Here is an 18,186-nt window from a genome sequence, read left to right as displayed (position 1 = left end):
ACACAGGAAGTAAAGTGACAAAATTTGTTACTTACAGATCCCAGAAATGGGGAGGGGGGCGCAAAATGAGCCTAGGCAAGGGCAGTCCTTCATCCCTGTGTCCCAGGTCACAGGTCACAGGCAGGTGAGCAGAAAATAGAGAGCAGGGTAGCAAGCACCTATTATTTATATGGCGGTTGGGATGGAGGTCACTAACTTTTCATGGGTTCAACTCTAAGTGGTTATTTTAAAAGGTGCCCCAGGAAAAGCAAAGCGGGAACTTGGGGCAGGAATCCTAAGCTCGGGCCCTTATCTAAATGTCCAGACTCAGAGTGAGCAGGGTTGTCATCCTGTAAAATGCCCAGGCAGCAACTCAAAAGAGTTGTTCCTCCTGTCCCACCTTCCAGCTCAAAAAGGGAGAAATACTGTTCTTCCCCCACCTTCTCCGCCTCTGAGTTCCTTTTCTATTGACTTTACTTAAACTTCTTTGGGTTTTCAACCTTGAAGAGATTTCTGACTTGTTCTTTGCCAGCAGCCCAGGTTTCTCTTCTTTGGTTGGTAATGAGCTCAAGTCACATGAAAAACCAGAGCCTGCTTCGGAGGCATCTGGGCAAATCCCAGGCAATCCTTCTTCCGGTACCATTTGCCTGAGAATTCCTCTCAAGCCCCCAGAAAACTTAGAGTCTTCTCCCTCCATGCCACTCTCAATGCTCCAGAATAAGTCAAATACCAAAACTCAATGGGAATTTTCCAGTGGAAAGACTTCCAAAATCACCAAAGACTTAAATTACCTTTCCATAATTGGGAAAGTCCACCAAATAGCAGAGAAATGATCTCTTTCTTTTTCCCCTGGCTTGCCAATTGAAACACTGTCTGCTCCCAATCCAAGTCATGTCACGAGGCCTCTTCCCAAAGAGCTCAACTCCAGTAATTGGAAGCAGCCCTGCCTAGCCTTTGGTCTTGGATATTTTCATCATCGGACTGTTCCAGCCAAGACATACATTTTGCCAAGGAAAACTTTCCTTTGAAACCTCCATCTTATCCAAACAGAGAGTTGAAATTGACTCTTGGCATGCTCCAAAGATAGTTCTGAGTTAGGAAAAATAGTACATATGTGTCAGCCAATCTATGAGATTGTCCCCAATCTGAAAAAAAAAAGCAGCCTTGCACATGAACTCATCTCTACTTCCTATAGCTGATAAAACCAGTGCACCTGCAAAGCTTCAGAGCGCTTTGAAGCCACTTGCTCAGCTCCTTTGGATGTGGCCCCCAAACCCTTCTCCTCAAAGAAGTTTGTAAGGCAAAAGAGCAAAGGGTATTTCAAAGAAAGGGAAGATCTAGGATATAGAGAAATGTAGTTGTATTCTTGAAGGGGAGGTATTCGAATTCGAGCTCCTGGCAAGATTACAGTTTGGGAAAGGTTTAGTCCAACTTGGAGGAACTGCAGTGTTGGAAAGCAGGGCATTTGCAGGCACTGTCTATCTCCTTGAAGAGTGGAGTGGGTCTTCATGAAGGGAATCAGGTTTATGCCCAGAAGCTGAAGAAAACATTTTGCAAATATTCAAACCAATTGTCTGACCTGGAAAACAGAGGGTATGTGGTTCCCCAGACAGCCTTCTGCAGGGCTAGGGTTGGATAAGGGAGAGAAGGGCCCTTCTTGAGGAATTGTAGGCTCTGTGAATTCCCTGCCCTGTGCTGCCTCATCCTGGGTTACTGATTTCTCTCCTAGTGGCCTTCATAGCTCCTGGACAGTCACTCTAGTAGGAGAGAAAACTACTTAGAATCATAAAATCTCATAATTAGACATGACTTTAAAATCCATTTAGTCAGCTGGCCCATCTCATGCTAGAATGCCTCACAGCATAGGAACCTGCAAAGACAAGACAGTCTCTGCCAACAGCATAGCTCGAGATGCAGGACTGCACAGTGCACATCATCCCTGTGGTAACCAGATATAAAGACAGATGAACCAACTTTACCAGTTTAGGAGATAAGTGCTGCTTAAGATCATGGGCTTAGACTGCCTGGAGTTAGACTCTCTGAGTTCAAATCCTGGCCCCGCCATTAACTTGACCATTAACTGGTCAAGTGACTTTGGGCAACTCACTTGACCTGTCTGTGCCTCAGTCCCTCATCTGTAAAATAGGGATAATGATAACACCGACCTCATTTGGTATTTGTGAGATTAAAATGAGCTAATATGAGTAAAGCACCTAGGATATTCCTATTCTACTGATCAACCAACAGAGATCCTCCTCACTTTTAAAAAAATTTTTATTATAAATAATTGTATATACTGTGTATACAAAAGCATCAATATCAGTATAACGAGCCCTCATAGATCAAAATAGTATAATGAATGACTCATCTAGCTGCAACTACACTCCACCCACTTCACCCCCGGCCCCAATTATTTTGAAGCAAATCATAGCTGGGGCGGGACTCCTTAAAAAATTAATAAGCATAACAGCATTATCACGCTCCTCCCCCGAAATACAAAATCATTCTATAATATCAAATATCAGTCCTAGTCTGCTCTCTCTCTGTTGGAAATGATATGAAAAAAAGGTCCTCACATTACAATTGGTCAATATGTCTCTTGTCTCTTTTAATTTGTAGGTTCCTCCTTCAATTCTTCTTTTTAACTATTTTTCACCTTGCAACTGTTTAGTCATAAGATTAGGCCATTTGTTGTATAGAGTTTCTGACAGTCTGGATTTTGCTGATTACCTATCATTTAACATGTTCCTCTGTCCCTCTGTATTTCTTATACATTGATCGTTGGATCTGCAGGCTTTAATAATTTGACAAGGCTACTTCAATAATTCAGCTTCAATAATTAGACAAGACTACTTCATGGGCTGTGGGTATGTATTTCTATCAGGAGGTTCACAATGTCTGGTTGGTTCTTATGTGATGATGTTAGCAGTATCAATGATCATTGTCTAGATTTATTAATTCATGGCCAGGTTGCCTACAAAAATGCAGATGTCCAGTTACTTTTGAATTTCAGATAAACAATGAATAATTTTGAGTGTAAGTTTATCTCAAATATACTTGTACTAAGCAATTATTTGGTTTTTATATGAAATTTATATTTAAGTGGAGTTCTATGTTTTTATTTGTTAAATCTGGCAACCCTAATAAGGGGCTACAAAATGATGATATTCTAATTCTATGATTCCTTCTTTATTTGTTAGTCATAATATTTTTCTAAAGAGAAACTTCCTCTCATCTATTTGACAGCCCTGAAATATAGATTACATATAAGAAGCAAAATAGGTATTTGATTTTTTTTCCTTTTACTTTTCAATTGAAAAATAATGAGATAGGTCCTCTAATGATCAATAGAGGTATCATTATGAACTCACACATGTGAATATATTTGTTGTGAATTTCAATCCTTTGTGGTTACTATCCTTTCTGGTGCTTAAACTATCCTATCTCTGGTCAGTGAGAATCTATTCTAGTAGGCTCCCGAGTCCTTTTGACATGACATCAGTAGCTTGATATTTAGTTTGCTTTCTGGTAGGACAAGATTTTCTAGGCTCATCATGTATATTTCCTGCCTTGGATCTGGAATCAAGCACTTCTTCAAGGAATCCTGTTTCCTTTTAAGAGAAAATGGTACTTAGAAAACATAATCTGGTTTTCTACTGGTACTTAGAAAACATAATCTGCTCTGTGCTACTGAATTGTTCATTATTTTTAGGTCTTTTCAATAGAGCCAGTAACCATGTATTTTTAAAAGATAATAAAGCTCATGAGTTTGTAATATTTCCAATACAAATGCAAAACCACATGTTTTTCTTCGCTTCATTGGTCTCACATCTGTATCTCTTTTGTCCCATCATAAAAATCCCTATTCTCAATGACATTCACATAATTACTCACATACAACACATACACATAAAACAATGTATGCATGCAACATACAACTTCACTTACACTACAACTTTGTAATAACAATACCAACACTACCACTGTCAATATGATTGGTAAACATAGCTTAAGGTTTTGTTTCATTTTGTAGTTATTTTTATTCTTAGGGCATATTCCACTAGGGATATAAAAAATATATACTTATATTTTTAAATTACTTGAAATACTTTCTTAGTATGGTTATGCTCCAACTAGGTGTATATTTAAGTTCTCTTTTTAAAATTTCATTTTACTTTCTAAATTTTTAGGAATTGCTCTTTTGTGTTGCATTTTTAAATTATGTAAAAATATTTACATAGTTCCAAAGACAAACCTGTAAAACATGGTGATATTCAAAGAAATCTAGTCTTATTCTGGTCTCCTCCACTCTGTTCCCTTTCTCCTTCTAAAGGTAAACACGTTATTTTTACAATTTATCCTTCACCGATTTATCCTTCTCTAATTATTTTAATCTAAACAAATATAAAGATATATCTGTATCCTCCTCATTCTTCAAGGCTCAGCTCCAATAGTACTCCTCTGAGGCCTCACCACCAAAAATTGAGAACTCATCATCTATTACAGACATCATCTATTACAGACAGAAGTGTCACCTGCCTAACAATATGGTCACACTGTTTACAGCTAGCCTCCATTCTGATGGTTCACTTCTCTATTCTAATTGATTGGTGCCTGAGTTTTACCTGATTACAGTTCATTGCATTCACATCTGCCTCTCTTAGTAGCAAAAGTTGCTAGGATTTCCTAGAAAGCCAAGACCAGCCCAGACCTTACATCTTTTTTTATATTCCATACAGCCACAGCCTCAATGAAAATTCATTGAATTGAATGCATAAATCAGTGCCTCTTAGCCCTGGATAAGCATCTAAATTATCCATATAGTTTTCTCAGCTTTTTTATAAGTACAGGTTGCCAAGTTCTACCCAAGACCCACTGAATCAGAATCTCCAAATATGATCACCAAGAATGTGAATTAAATAATAAAGCATGATTCTATTATACAGCCACCTGCAGGGGGCGTTTCTTAAGAGATTCTCCCCTCGCCTGTTTAAGATGGTGCAATTTTGTGTCAGCAAAGCCAAGAGTAAACTTAGCTGGTCGTTTCATTTACCCTGATGATTTCCTCCAGAGAAAACTTAAAGAACTGTGGAGGGTGGGTTTATGTCTTTGAAAGAGAATTTGTTGCATATAAAGGTTAATTACTTTTTAAGGTCACACAGTTTGTCAACACACTAGGACGAAACTGGCTTCGTGATCTTCTGATCCAGAGTTCTGTCATCATTAGCTTCCCTTTCCCAAGCCCAGTATTACCCGAGGGCATAGATGACACAGGTCTTCTCATCCTTCCAAGGGCACTTCCATCCCAAGGCAGGACTTGAGAGCCAGGAGGGATTTTAGGGATCTAATCCAATCCCTAAGGTGAGAAAACTGTGGCCTGAGTCAGAAAGACAGTTTAAGGCAGCGCTTGGACTAGAAGCCAAGTGTCCAGCCTTCCTGGTTGATCAGGCTTTTTACTTTCCTCGCTGCATCCACAGTCCTGCCTATTCTTATGCCATCCATGCATTAACGCTTTAGGGTAAGAAAGAAGCTAAGTTAGGGTGTTGACATCTAGTCTCAGCCAAACGGGCTGATGTCACATTTCTGCAGCTATGTAGAAGGCAAGACTCAGACCCTACTTTATTTGTCTAAGCTTTAGTGACAAAGCCATTGCCGGACCTGTGTCCAGAAAGTCACACCCATCATGAGCTGAGAGGAAGAGAGGGAGCGGGTAGAGAAAGGATTATCTCCTCCTTTTACAATAGCTTTAACTTAGCTCTCTCATTTGATTTTTCTTGATCATCTAGCAGTGAAAAGAGGCAGTGGGTGTGTGGGATGGCTGGGGGCAGGGGGCCCCCAGAAGTAGCAGCACAGTCGGCTTCCTCCAAGTCTGCCTTTTCACTTTTATCCCCAGGGCTCTATAGGCCAGAGATAGTCTAATTGGTGTCCTGGTGGAAAGGGATGGCGGCTGAGCACTATAGAAACAGGGCTTAGGTTTTTCTTCCATTATGCCAGCCTCCATAATCCTCACCATTCCCTGTCCCCCGCCCACAGTTTGAACCAAAGGCAAAACCTGGAGGTGGTCCACTTGGTACATGTGGCTACTTGGAAAGCTCCAGGGAGGGAGTCATCACAGTAATCGAATGCACCAATTAAACCCAACAAATCCTTTTCAATCACAGGGAACATATGCACACACACACATGCACAAGCACACACACACAGACACAATCGCCTGTCTCAGTGTACCCTAAAGGGCTCACTCTGGCCTCCGTGGCTTCCACAGTGTGAGGCAAGGCAAAAAATCTATTCAGGTCACAAGGTTGAGGTTATGAGAGATGAAGGAAACCAGAGGGGGTGGGCAAGCACGCTGGTGAACTTGGATGTGTGCCAGGAAAGGGAGCTTTGAAGGCAAGAGTCCTATAGGGATGCTAATCATGAGTATTTCATTGTGATGATTCTGGGTCTCTTTCTTTCACCGGGATGCACACAAAACTGTGCTGTGGGATAGGAGTCTCCCAGCTGTCCCCTATGGCGCCTTTGGAATAGAGGTCAGTGGTGGAAGAAAAGCCTTCTGCCCAAGGTTTTTGGAAAAATCATTGTTTTCACTGGATTAAGGTTCAAAAGGAAAATTTAGACTAGAATCTAAGAATCTTCCAGGCTAAAAGTACTGTAAAACTGTAACAGGTACCAAGAGTATTAGTGATATATTCTAGCCCTCTTTAAAGTTATAAGGTGGTAAATGCCTTATCATTGGATGTATACAAAGAGATAAAGAATGACCAGTTACTGAGTTGATGTAGGAGATATTTTTATAGAGGGAGTAGTGGCGTTTAATTGTGTCTCCCAAAAAGATATGTTCAAGTCCTAACCCCTAGTACCTCTAAATGTGACCTTATTTAGAAATAAGGTCTTTGCAGATGTATTCAAGTTAAGACAAAGTCATACTGGTTTAGGGTAGGCCCAAGTCCAATGACTGGTGTCCTTATAAGAAGGCCATACGAGCACACACACGGAGAGGGAAGATGGCCGTGTGAAGACAGAGGCATAAAGCGGAGTGATGTAGCTACAAACTAAGGAATGCCAAGAACTGTGGACAGAAACCAGAAGCTAGAAGAGGCAAGGAAGGATTCTTCCCTAGAGGCTTCAGAGGGAGCCATGACCCTGTTGACACCTTGATTTCCAACTTCTGGACTCCAGCCACAGTGAGAGGATAAATTGTTGTTTTAAACCATCCAGTTTGTGGTCCTTTGTTATGGCAGCCTTAGGAAACTCATACAGGGTAAGACTAAATAGCCTGGAGGGTCTATTCCAGCTGCAATAGGCCATAGACCTAATTTTGTGGGGTTTTCATTGTTGGGAATTTATACAGAAGCATCTCTCTGAACTGATTTCCAAATAGTCCTATCCTGAGAAAGAAGGCAGCATGGCTGTAAATAAGAAGGAAGGAAATGTGAAAGCCATTGTAGATCCTGTCGAGAGGGCCTCACTTAGACTCCTGTTTCCTCAAGAAAGGGTTGGACTTCCTTGTACTGTGAAATTCTCTCACACATGTGCTCTCTCCCTGCCCCTCACATGAATAACAGCTGCATACTTCATGCTGGCTCTTGGGGACAGGAACCAGACCCTAGGGCTGTCAAGAGTGATTCCTAACTCAGGAGCACGTTTAATCCCAAACAATTAAGATAATCCAATCAACATTGCAGCCAGCACAAAATAATGCCATTAGAGGCAGAATCTCCCCAGGCACTGGGGGGAGGAGAAGAAGGGGAGACAAAGCATAGTGGGCTCAGTCTCAAGGTCACTGTGATCTCCTAACCTAAACTGAGTTACTTGGGACAGATGGTTCCGAAGCAATGCCAGAGTTCTTAGAGGCAGACGTTAGTGTCCTCCTCTAGGGAGACCATGACCAAAAGTAAAGATGGTATATGCTCAAAGGATAAAGCATCTCCCAGAGACTTTTAGGGGAGCCCATGCATCTCCGTGAACAGTGCACAGAGCTAGACTCAGAGACCTTGCTTTCATCCCAGCTTTTCCATTGATCAGCTACACCCCTTGGACAAAGCATTTGATCTCCTAAACCTCAGTTGCCTCATTGGAAAACAGGGACGTTGCTTGACTTCCTTCCTATCTTTCTGTGTTGTTCTGAAGGCTGAAATGTATCAGGATCCAATGCTTCTCACTCTACAGAGGAGGAAAATGAGGCTACCTGACTTCCCCAAGTCCACACCGCCCATTAGTGACAGGGGCTGATACGGAGTAACTGCCCTGTAAGTAGCAGCTTTTCTTGAGCCAGACACTGCTGTTTACAGACTCATTTAATTCTTATAACAACTCTATGATGTCCACATTCTTTTCCTGTTTTACCATTGAGGGGATTGAAATTAGCAAGAGGTTAAGTAACTTTGCTAAGACCACAGAGGAATCAGTGGCAGAGCTGGGAACAAAGCCCACTCTGAAGCCTATGCTCTGAGCAACTATAGTTGAACCCCGCCATCTTTCTAGTATATGTCCACCTGCTTCTAATGTACTTGAAAACTTTGCCAATGGTGACTTGCTGTACACATTATTACATTAATTATTAACAGTAACTGTTAAATATTATTGCATTAAGAGAAGTAAGCATTCGTTTGACTTTGAAGCTCCTCAAAAGCACAGAGGTGAGTCACACAGGTCCTGGGCTGAGGCAGCTACAGAAACTGCAAAGCCATTTGGCATGTTCTTCCGTCAAAGGGTCTCTTCTAAGCTCATCAGTCAACAGGGTAGAGAGGACTGTCCCTGCTGGTAGAACCAGTAGTAGTGAATCTGAATGCATCTCTAATGTCACAAAGGAGGAGTTGTTCGGCCTCCTGACATTCCTTGTGTCATCATGTCCCATGTAGGAAAGAGAGACCCAGTGGAGCAGGGCTGGACAGAGGAGCACAGATCACAGGTGTTTGCCAATCCAGGTCCACAGAATATTCCGGCATCGGAACCAAGGCCTTCCAAAGTTTGGCTCCACGATGTTTATTTAGCCAGTTTTGACAGACTGGAGAAAAGTCGAGGTGAAGTGGTTACAGGAAATTGATCAGGAACTTCCACTTCCAAGGTAAGGTACAAGAGAAAGTCTGGCCCCTGCCCATCAGGACTTTACAATCTGATGAAAAATATGAAGCTCTGAAGTTAAGCACACTGGCGAGTAACAGGAGAGGTTAGAGGAGATTGCAACAGGAATGTAGCATAGCAAAATGGAAAGGACCCTGGACTTGAAATGAAAACACCCAGGTTCCAGTGTCTTCTCTGCCATGTAACTGGACGTGTGATCTACAAGTGACTTAAGCTTTCTGAACATCTTTACATTTACCCTCTGTGAAATGGGTATAAATGGCAAAAACCACTAGTGAAAGTAATTCAGCAAACATGCACCCAGGGACTTCTCTAGGACAAGCTCACAATGAATAGAAACAAGTTTACAAATTATTAACCTTTTGTGGGCATAAAGTGCCCTTAGCATAGGTTGGAAAAGATATATTTAAAGATATATTTAAAAAGATATATTTAAAAAGATATATTTAAAAAGACCTTTTAGAAAAAGGTCTTGAGAAGGTCTTAAAGACTGTTCAGGCTCTGGGAAGTTAGGAAGGGGAACAATACATTCTAGACGGCTGGAAGAACATGGGCGGAAGAACATGGGCAGAAATGCGGGGAGAAAACGAGCTTAGCGATTTCAAGGAACCCAGAGGGAACCAGTATGCCTGGGTGGGTGGACAGGGGTTATTAGAAATAAGACTGAGCATAGAGGGTAGGGCAAGGTTATGGAGAACCTTGAAAGACGGCCTGTAAATCCTCTGATGCTATGGTTATGGGGTGTTATTTTTATTCAAGGGAAGGAAAAAGCAAAGCAATGCATGCTGTTCACCCAAACATCAGGACATTCTGTTCCTCTGTGATTGTGCTTCGTGAAAATGCTCTCCAGCAAAAAAAGAAAAAGAATGATTAAGGGGGAAAAAAAATAACCAGAGCCACATTCATTTCAGCTCCACTGAAAGCACAGCAGGAAGAAGTCGCTGTGTTTGCCAAACTCCAGAAAGAGACACAATTGATGTGGGGCTGAGAGGGGGAGGGCCAGGCAGGGAAGGGGAGATCAGAAGGAGGGGGCCGGTGTTGCTTTATTCTCCCAAGAAGATACTGTAAATAATGGCGAGGTATAATGCACGGAAGGGGAAATTACTCTGACAGGGCCCTTTTAGGGAAGAAAATGGAACTAAATACATGCTCCATTATTCCTGATCTTTCATTCAACTCCCCATTTACATGGGGGCTCCCCGGAGCTGATGTTTCCCCTTTGCTGTCATAAGTAGTCATTGACTGGAGCCTATCATTTCAAAATAATGGCCTGCAATTCTTCCACTGTCATGATTAACACAGGGTAATAATTATTAGCCACACGGAAAACTGTGGAGCAGAGGTAAGGCTGCCAGGCTGCCCGGCTTTTCCCAAGCCAGGGAAGTTCCCCGTCATTCCACCAGGGGGGGCGATGTCCCCAAGAGACCACAGAAGGCTTTGGTCTCTCCAGCTTCTCCGGGAGGCCTGGGTGGTAGCCAGGGATGGGATTTGCTGTCATCCCAGGATGTTGCGGAACGACACAAGATAGGAATTCCACAAGGAGGAGAGGGGGCTGGAGAGCAAGGTGGGTGGGGGAAGAGGAGAGGAGGTAAAGTAAATCTACGATACCCGATCATCCCATACTCTTGGCCTTGGAAACGTCAGGAAATATTATCAGCCGAATGGATCAGAGGGGCTGGAGCCACCCATGACTCAGATTCATAACAGCCAGCATCGTGAACAGAAGAGTTTATCAAGGCAGGCAGAGAGAGAAATCATCCACCTCGAGACAATCCAAAGGCAAAATCCTTTTTCTCAACTGTGGCCCTGTAGCATACACCCTCGGTGATGTCTTAGGCACTGGGCTTCCTTAGCTACTACAAGAAGGCTTCTTAGGGTCCAATGTCCTCGCTCCATTCTCCAAGGAGAGAGTCGGAGTGATGACAGGACAGGGCGGCAGTGCGGGGGGAGAGAGGGGAGCGTGGAGCCTGATTCCTGCTTCTTACAGATGCAAAAACCAGGACCAAAAGGAGGGAGAGGACTTGTGGGAGGTCAGGAAAGAGCAGAGGCAGGGTTAGAATCCAGGTCGCCTGTCACCCAAGGGGGAGGGGGTCCAACCTCTGTTTTATTATGGAAATAATAGTCTTGCCATTCAAATACTGATTCTGAGTGAATAGAAGCCATACGAGGAAAAAAAAAAAACCCCACAAATACACAAAAATCAGTGCTGTGACCCCAGAGAGAAAGAGGAGGAGAGTCAGAAGAGAAGGACAGGAACAGAATTACTTTTGTTCTCGATCTTCCTTTCCATCTCATACACCACCCAGAATAACCCGCAAGAGTGTATTTCACAAAAGGAATAAAAATGAACTTAACCTTAAACTGACTATGAGGGAAATGTGTGGATCTTACTTTCTAGGAATTCAAAACTCAGAATATAGGAAACAACATTTAAGTCTTTTTTTTTTTCCTGGTGATTATTAACTGTTTCATGATGTTGGTGATGACGCCGTTGATTCCTGTCTGCCAAGACTTACGCCGTTTCTGACTTTTTCTATTTAGACCCTAGTAGTTCATACCCTGCTCTAAACTTACAGCACTGAAGCAGGCACTGGCGCTTGCATCTGCGTGCCAGGACATTTGATTTATTTAAGCAGTGTGGGCAACGAACTTTACTCCCTACCAGCCTCCTCCGGGCAACGCCCAATCCCTCCACCCCCAACCCTCCCCTCCAAAGGGCCCTGGACCAGCTCCCACGCGTCTGGCTTGAGGCATCCCAGACTACCCACCCCCCCAGCCACTGCTCTGCACTGCCTCACAGCAGACCAGTACACCGGAGACAAGCGTCCTGGCGCGGTCTAGCTTTTCCAACCAGCCCCGCTTCATCACTCTCATCACACACCGGCTCCGGTCCCAGGGAGGGCCTGGCACTGTGTTAGGTACTCCAGGTATCAGTCAGGAGAGAGAAGGGTGGGAGCAGACAGAGGGAGAGCTTAATGTTCTGTCCCTGAAGAGCTTGCAGTCAGAGGTAGGAAGAAATTCTTCTACTATCATTCTTGTCTTCCTTTCTCCCCTAATTAGGAGGAGATGTAAATTCATTTCTGTTGGGGGTTTGTAGGGTACAGATGCAATACAGGAGAAGGCAGACACCGGTGTCTGCTTGCCCTGCTCCCCATGGAGTCCACAAAGACCGACCGGCGTGCTCTCTCTAAGGGGTGGGTGACGCACGTTGCACCCATTATCCCATTATCTTGGAAGGCAGGCGCGGCCATGCATGTGCTGTTGTGCGGGGCAGAGGTGACATGAGCTGGTGGAGATCTGCAAGTGTTGGCAACTTCTTTCCTCTGGGCCAAGTCTCGCTGTTAAACACACACACCCTGCAAAGCAGAGGAGACTTGAGCTCATTAGTATGATTGTTTATAATAATCATGATAACAATTGCAACATGCTCTCCTTTGTAAGAGAAAATGAAGCTCCTGACCTTCAGTAGAACTGAAGCTCAGCAATGCTGAGCAACGCTTTGCTGGACTTGGGATGAGTCTGTAGGAGCTCAGGGCCACTGCCGGTTCAGTGCTAAGAAGAGGGATGAGGTTCGGTGCCCCCCGTGTCCCGCCATGTGTAGAATGGACTCCCACACTTCCACCACTTTTTCCTCCTCAGAAGAGGACAAAACTGGAGAAAATGAATGTCAGATATGCCTACGTTCAAATTTTGACTATGCCACATACTACCTGGGTGACCTCGGGACCAATGGCTTGACTCTCTGATCATCAGTTTCCGCATCTGTAAAATGGGTGATAATACCTACTAAGACTGGACTTGTGAAAATTCAGCATCATGTGGGCACACTGCCAAGCACTGTGACGGAAGCAGGGTGAGCACCCAATGCATGTTAGCACTTACCACTATATGATGAAAGTGGGTGCTTCCTATAGGTTCTGATCTTGAAGGAACAAACTGTACTGGCTTCCTCCAGTCTGTCTTACTCCCGCTCCAGAAGGCCCTGGCTGTGCCTGCACCATGAGACACTGCATCCTCGGAAAGCTGGGCAGCCCAGCTCTAGGTAGAGCTCTGAGAGCACAGTCATCTGAATCAGGCTGGGCCATCAGAGCCAGGGAGGGCAGCGTGTGTCTGGTGAGGCCTGCTGAGCAGAGAAGGACCTCAAAAGTGCATCTTCATAATGCATCTCAGGCAGTGAGAGTCCGTGCCATTCTGATTCCCATACAATTGAGGGTGTTCCCCCAGGCATCTCAGCTCCTCTCTGCCTGCCTGGGAAGAGCGGGCTTATGGGGACTGCCAAGCCGTTAGGGTCAGCTCCAGCCTGGGTGTTCCCTGTGGTTCCACGTCGAAGGTAACTAGGCAGAATCTTTTGGTCTGCAGCACTTTCCAGTGGAGGCGTGGGAGAGGTGGAGGGACCCCAAAGTGATGGGGAGACAATGCAGCCACCCAATAAGCAGAGGGGTATCTCTTAGGAACCCAGCTGATTCCCTCAAAAACCGAACAAGAGGGCTTCCCTGGTGGCACAGTGGTTGAGAGTCCGCCTGCCGATGCAGGGTACATGGGTTTGTGCCCCGGTCCGGGAAGATCCCACATGCCGCGGAGTGGCTGGGCCCGTGAGCCATGGCCACTGAGCCTGTACGTCCGGAGCCTGTGCTCCACCACAGGAGAGGCCACAGCAGTGAGAGGCCCGCGTACCACAAAAAAAAAAAAAAAAAAAAAAAACCGAACAAGAGAATGAACTGCTGAGTCAAGAAGGTTTGGCTTTGGAAGGAACTTCTGGAACCTTAAGACAACATCCCCATTATACAAATATGTCATGATTTCCGATTCACAGCCAGTCTCTTGTTTGATTCTTGTGAAGCAGCGTATGCGGAAACCAGGGATATTATTTCCACTTCACAGATGAGGAAATGGAGGCACTGAGAGGCATAGCCAGGGATTACACGACCTAATGGGTAGCGTGTTTCCTTTTTTGGAATCTCTTAGAAAAAATAAGGGAGGAAGGCCCTTTCTCAGACCTTCAGTGCCAGGCACAGAGCAGCAGCAAGAGTCATGTCCCCGAACTGAGACCTTCACCCAGTCCTCACATTTCACACCTGAAGCCCGGTGGTCCACACTCACCTCCTGCATCCTGCAGCCTTCTCACCCGGGACACGCAGGAGTCTTTAGATGGTTCCAGAGACCTGTTCACATAAGTTTAGGGCTGTAGTTGGCTGACCCTCCCAGAGAATATTCTCCTCCCAGAGCAACATTCTAGATGGATGGAGAGAGGGAGGGAGGGTTAGGGAAAGAGGGCGAGGGATAGAGGCACAGAAGCTCCACTTGTGGGAGGTCTAGTGAGAAAGGAGTGAAATCCCACCTTGTTTGATTTGGAGTCTTAACAGACTTGTACTGTTTACAGTACACAGGAACGTGGGTTTTGTGAAGGGATGAGAGGGGAGGAGAGACGAGGGTGACATCTGTATGTATGGGGCTGAGAATCCTGGAGCAGGTGCCCTGCGGCTGTGTCCTGGACCGCTGTCCCCACCGCCCAGCCAGAGGCCCGCCCTCTGGCAACCCAGTCATCCCTCCCTCCTTTCATAGGGCTTGGCCCACACACTCAGGGCTGGACCGTCAAACCGATCCCTTTGTTTCCCTCCATGTGGGTGGGGGAAGGAGGCTGCTGTTTCTACACTGTGCCTGCCTGGTCGCATCTGCTGGGTAAAGGTGAGGCAGGGGATGAGAGACGGAAGGGCCCACCCACGGGGGAAGGCGGCCCTGCCTTGAAATGTGGAAGGCTAGGGGTCAGGGCAAATGAAAGAGGACGTGCCTCTGAGAGCAGAAGTAGATCAGTGGTCTCAGCTTCGGGAGCTAGATGCAAGGCTGGTAACAACCGCACACCACCCAAAGATCACCCACTGACGCTGGCCACCTGCCCACAGCTCCAGGCACACAGCCCCCAGCCCAGCCCCCATGCCACTCAAGGCACCCTAAATGTATGCTCGAGCACACTCGCAGGCAGCATCCCCATGCTAAACACTGCTGGCTTGCCACCCTCCCAACCTCTGAAAGGGAGCAGAATTAATGCTGAAAGCCTGACAAAGTGTGGCTGCCTTCCAGCACCAAAAATACCTCCCGTGATCCAAGGAGCTACTGTACTGGCATCTATTTGTGGAGCTGGAGCTGCTGCTGTGACAGAGAGAGGACTTCCCCTGGGGGCCGGCTGGGTGCCCATTTGGGCCTATTCTCCCCAGAGTCTCAGGCTTCCTCAGGCCTGAGGACATCTGCTCGGCCAGACCTGCCTCTGCAGGAGAAATACTTATTTCTCCCGGGAAAAATTCAGCTCCATTCCAGAGTGTGCCATGGCCCTGTTCTCTCCTGCTTTTCTTTTCCTCTTCCCCACGTTACCCATCTAGTTACAAGCAAAGAGGGGGCCTGGGGCTCAGGATGACAATGCAGCAGCCACAGATGACTTTGCAGGGGTGAGGTTCCAGGAGTACCATGACTTCAGAGGTGGGTGGGTTGGGATGGACGAGATCCCTATTGAGCTTGCTACAGTTTTCCAAAGATGAGGATTTGGCATAAGACGAACATCTCCCCATCCATCCATCCATCCATCCATCCATTTGATAAACACTTATTAAACACCCACCACGTGTGCAGAACGGTGCTGGGCTGTGACCATTCCCCCTGATGGAAATGAGGATGAACTTCAAGGCACTGGCAGAGTCTTGATGAGTCCCCAGGGGCCATGCGTCTGCTATCAGCTGGACAGGATGCAAAAGAAGACATCAAAGACCAGCTAGATACCAGAAAACTCAGGTCCCAGAAAGACATAGACAGGTCTGAGGGCATAGAGCCTATTAGCATGATTATTAGCATAATTTCTCTAAAAATACGTGTGGAAGAGATAATCATGTACTATGTACAATTCCATTTTTAAAAAATTGAATAAAGTTGCTCTTAATAAATAATATTTGTGGAATGAATGAATGAATGGATACACAGTGATCAAAAAGATGTGGTTATTAGAGCACCTTTGAAGATCAAAGGCTCATGTATATTGCCATTGCCTCAGAGGATGTTATATCTAAATACACACCGTGAAACTGAGTTGTTCTTTTTTTATTCCCAAGATATATTGTTATAATTATGTGTGTGACTAATAAGATCCATATTTGTTTTAGCCTATTAGGACTAAAAATATGAACAAATCTTTCCATTTTAATGACACTATTAATTCTTCTAACATTTCTACATATTTCTATTTTAACTCCCACAACTCTCTGAAGACTGAAGGTAGGAATCCCCATTTTGAAGATGGACAAACCGAGGCCCAGAGATGTTAAGGGTACTTAACAGGGTGCCTCCCGGGAGACCTGGTAGTGTTCTTGACATTGTCATGCTGACCGCAGGAACCCCCATAATCTCACAGGACTCAGACCTCAGGCCTGAGTTCAGTGGCAATGTACAAACTGGGTGACATTGTGTCATGCCTGCAACATGTTCTCCTACCTGTCTTCTCTCTCTCTCCCTCCCTCTCTTTCTCTTCACTATTTATTTGAAAAGGGGAAGGGAGGCTGGGTTGAAGGATGTGGTGAGTAGAGGAGTCTGTTTAATTTTACCTTCCTTGCTCTTCATTCTAGGGTTGATTTCTGAACCACATGTAGGGAGGTAGTATTAGAAAATTATTTAAATGGTATTGTATTAAAATAGTCCCGAGATATGATTAAATTGTGGCAAAGGGAAGAGATGTAACCTCTTCCAGGGTCACGCAGCACTTGATTGAGAACCAGAAGGTCCTAATTTTCAGCTTCAAGCTTTATCGGTTAGGTATTTCCAACCCTACCACTGCCTGTCCTGGGTGGAGCTGACCAGATCAATGTTCCATGTATCAAACAAATAAGAGAAATGTTCCAAAATCTTCTACCATCTTCTTCAAATTATATTCCTTAATAAATTGTGGTTTATATTCGGTTTAACCAAAGATAGGATGGTAGACAAGACTGTCTGGATGAAGAGACAAGATCAACTTATAAAGAGAAATAAATAATAATATAGGGTAACTTTTGATAATTGCCTGGAGGTGTGCCAACGATAAATGCTAAAGAAGTTCAAAGAAAAGAGTAGGAATGGATCAGGAAAGACAGCTTAGATTCTTTGCGGCTGCACAGGGCACAACAAGGAATAACCAGTGAAAGTCACAGTAAGACAAATGTCAGCTAATTAACAATGAGGAAGGAACTTTGGAAGAATTAGCTAATTTCTGTGACTGAAGTAAATCTTACATTTCCCCCCAATACTGTATTGAATGGGTGATTGTGCAAGACAACCGGTGAGTCTACATTTATTTTCCCTTTTTTTTTTTTTTTTTAAAGGCCCCTGTTGCTCTGAGAATTCCCTGCGACTCCCTTTAGGGTTTCCGGAGTGGTTTTTTTTCTTTCTTTCTTTCTATTTATACCACTGAGGACTGTGGCCACGAGAGGGCAGTAGAGGGAGCTCATCAGAATACTTGGACGTTTTGAGTAAACTCGCCTGTGCCCTAATCGGGAGCAGGGACTGCGCAGATCCTGCGAACTCGCTGGGATCTAGCTTGCAGGCCTGTTTCTCAAAGCCGCGTCCAGAGTCTACGGGGATACTGAGATTCTATAGGACATGGAAGCACTGGTCATAAAGACACCGAGGCATTTCCATTCAGAATCCAGGCACCTCTCACCTTAGGCTATTAAAATAAGTTTTTTTTACCGCCGCCTCTCTGATTCCCCTGCCAGATAGGCCCCCTAGGTCTGGATATAGAAAGCTCCCCACTGGTCCCCGCCTCCCCCGCTTGCCAGATGCCCAGGATCCCTCACAGAGCTGGAAGCTTGCGACTCAGAGCAAGGCTCATCTTCGCATTATAAAAATTATAATTAATAACAACAACTTCAAACCTCATTTGACAGCTTGTTGGCTTTTTGAGATTCACAAGCAGGGAAATTTGCTCGGGTAAATTCTGAGAGCCCCTTCTTAACCTCATCAGCCAAGGCCGGTTCTTCCCCACTCACCCCTCAGATTAAAGACGAAGAGAGAGATGTGCAGGATGTGCGCGGTGACAGGTGATGCTCAGGGAGGGGGAGCCCACGTCCCCACTGACCTCTCCCACTCTGCCGGCGTCCTGAGCTCCCC

The sequence above is a fragment of the Stenella coeruleoalba genome, assembly GCF_951394435.1.
Source record: "Stenella coeruleoalba genome assembly, chromosome: 1".
Lineage (NCBI taxonomy): Eukaryota > Metazoa > Chordata > Mammalia > Artiodactyla > Delphinidae > Stenella > Stenella coeruleoalba.
Note: the sequence above shows the minus strand (reverse complement) of the source record.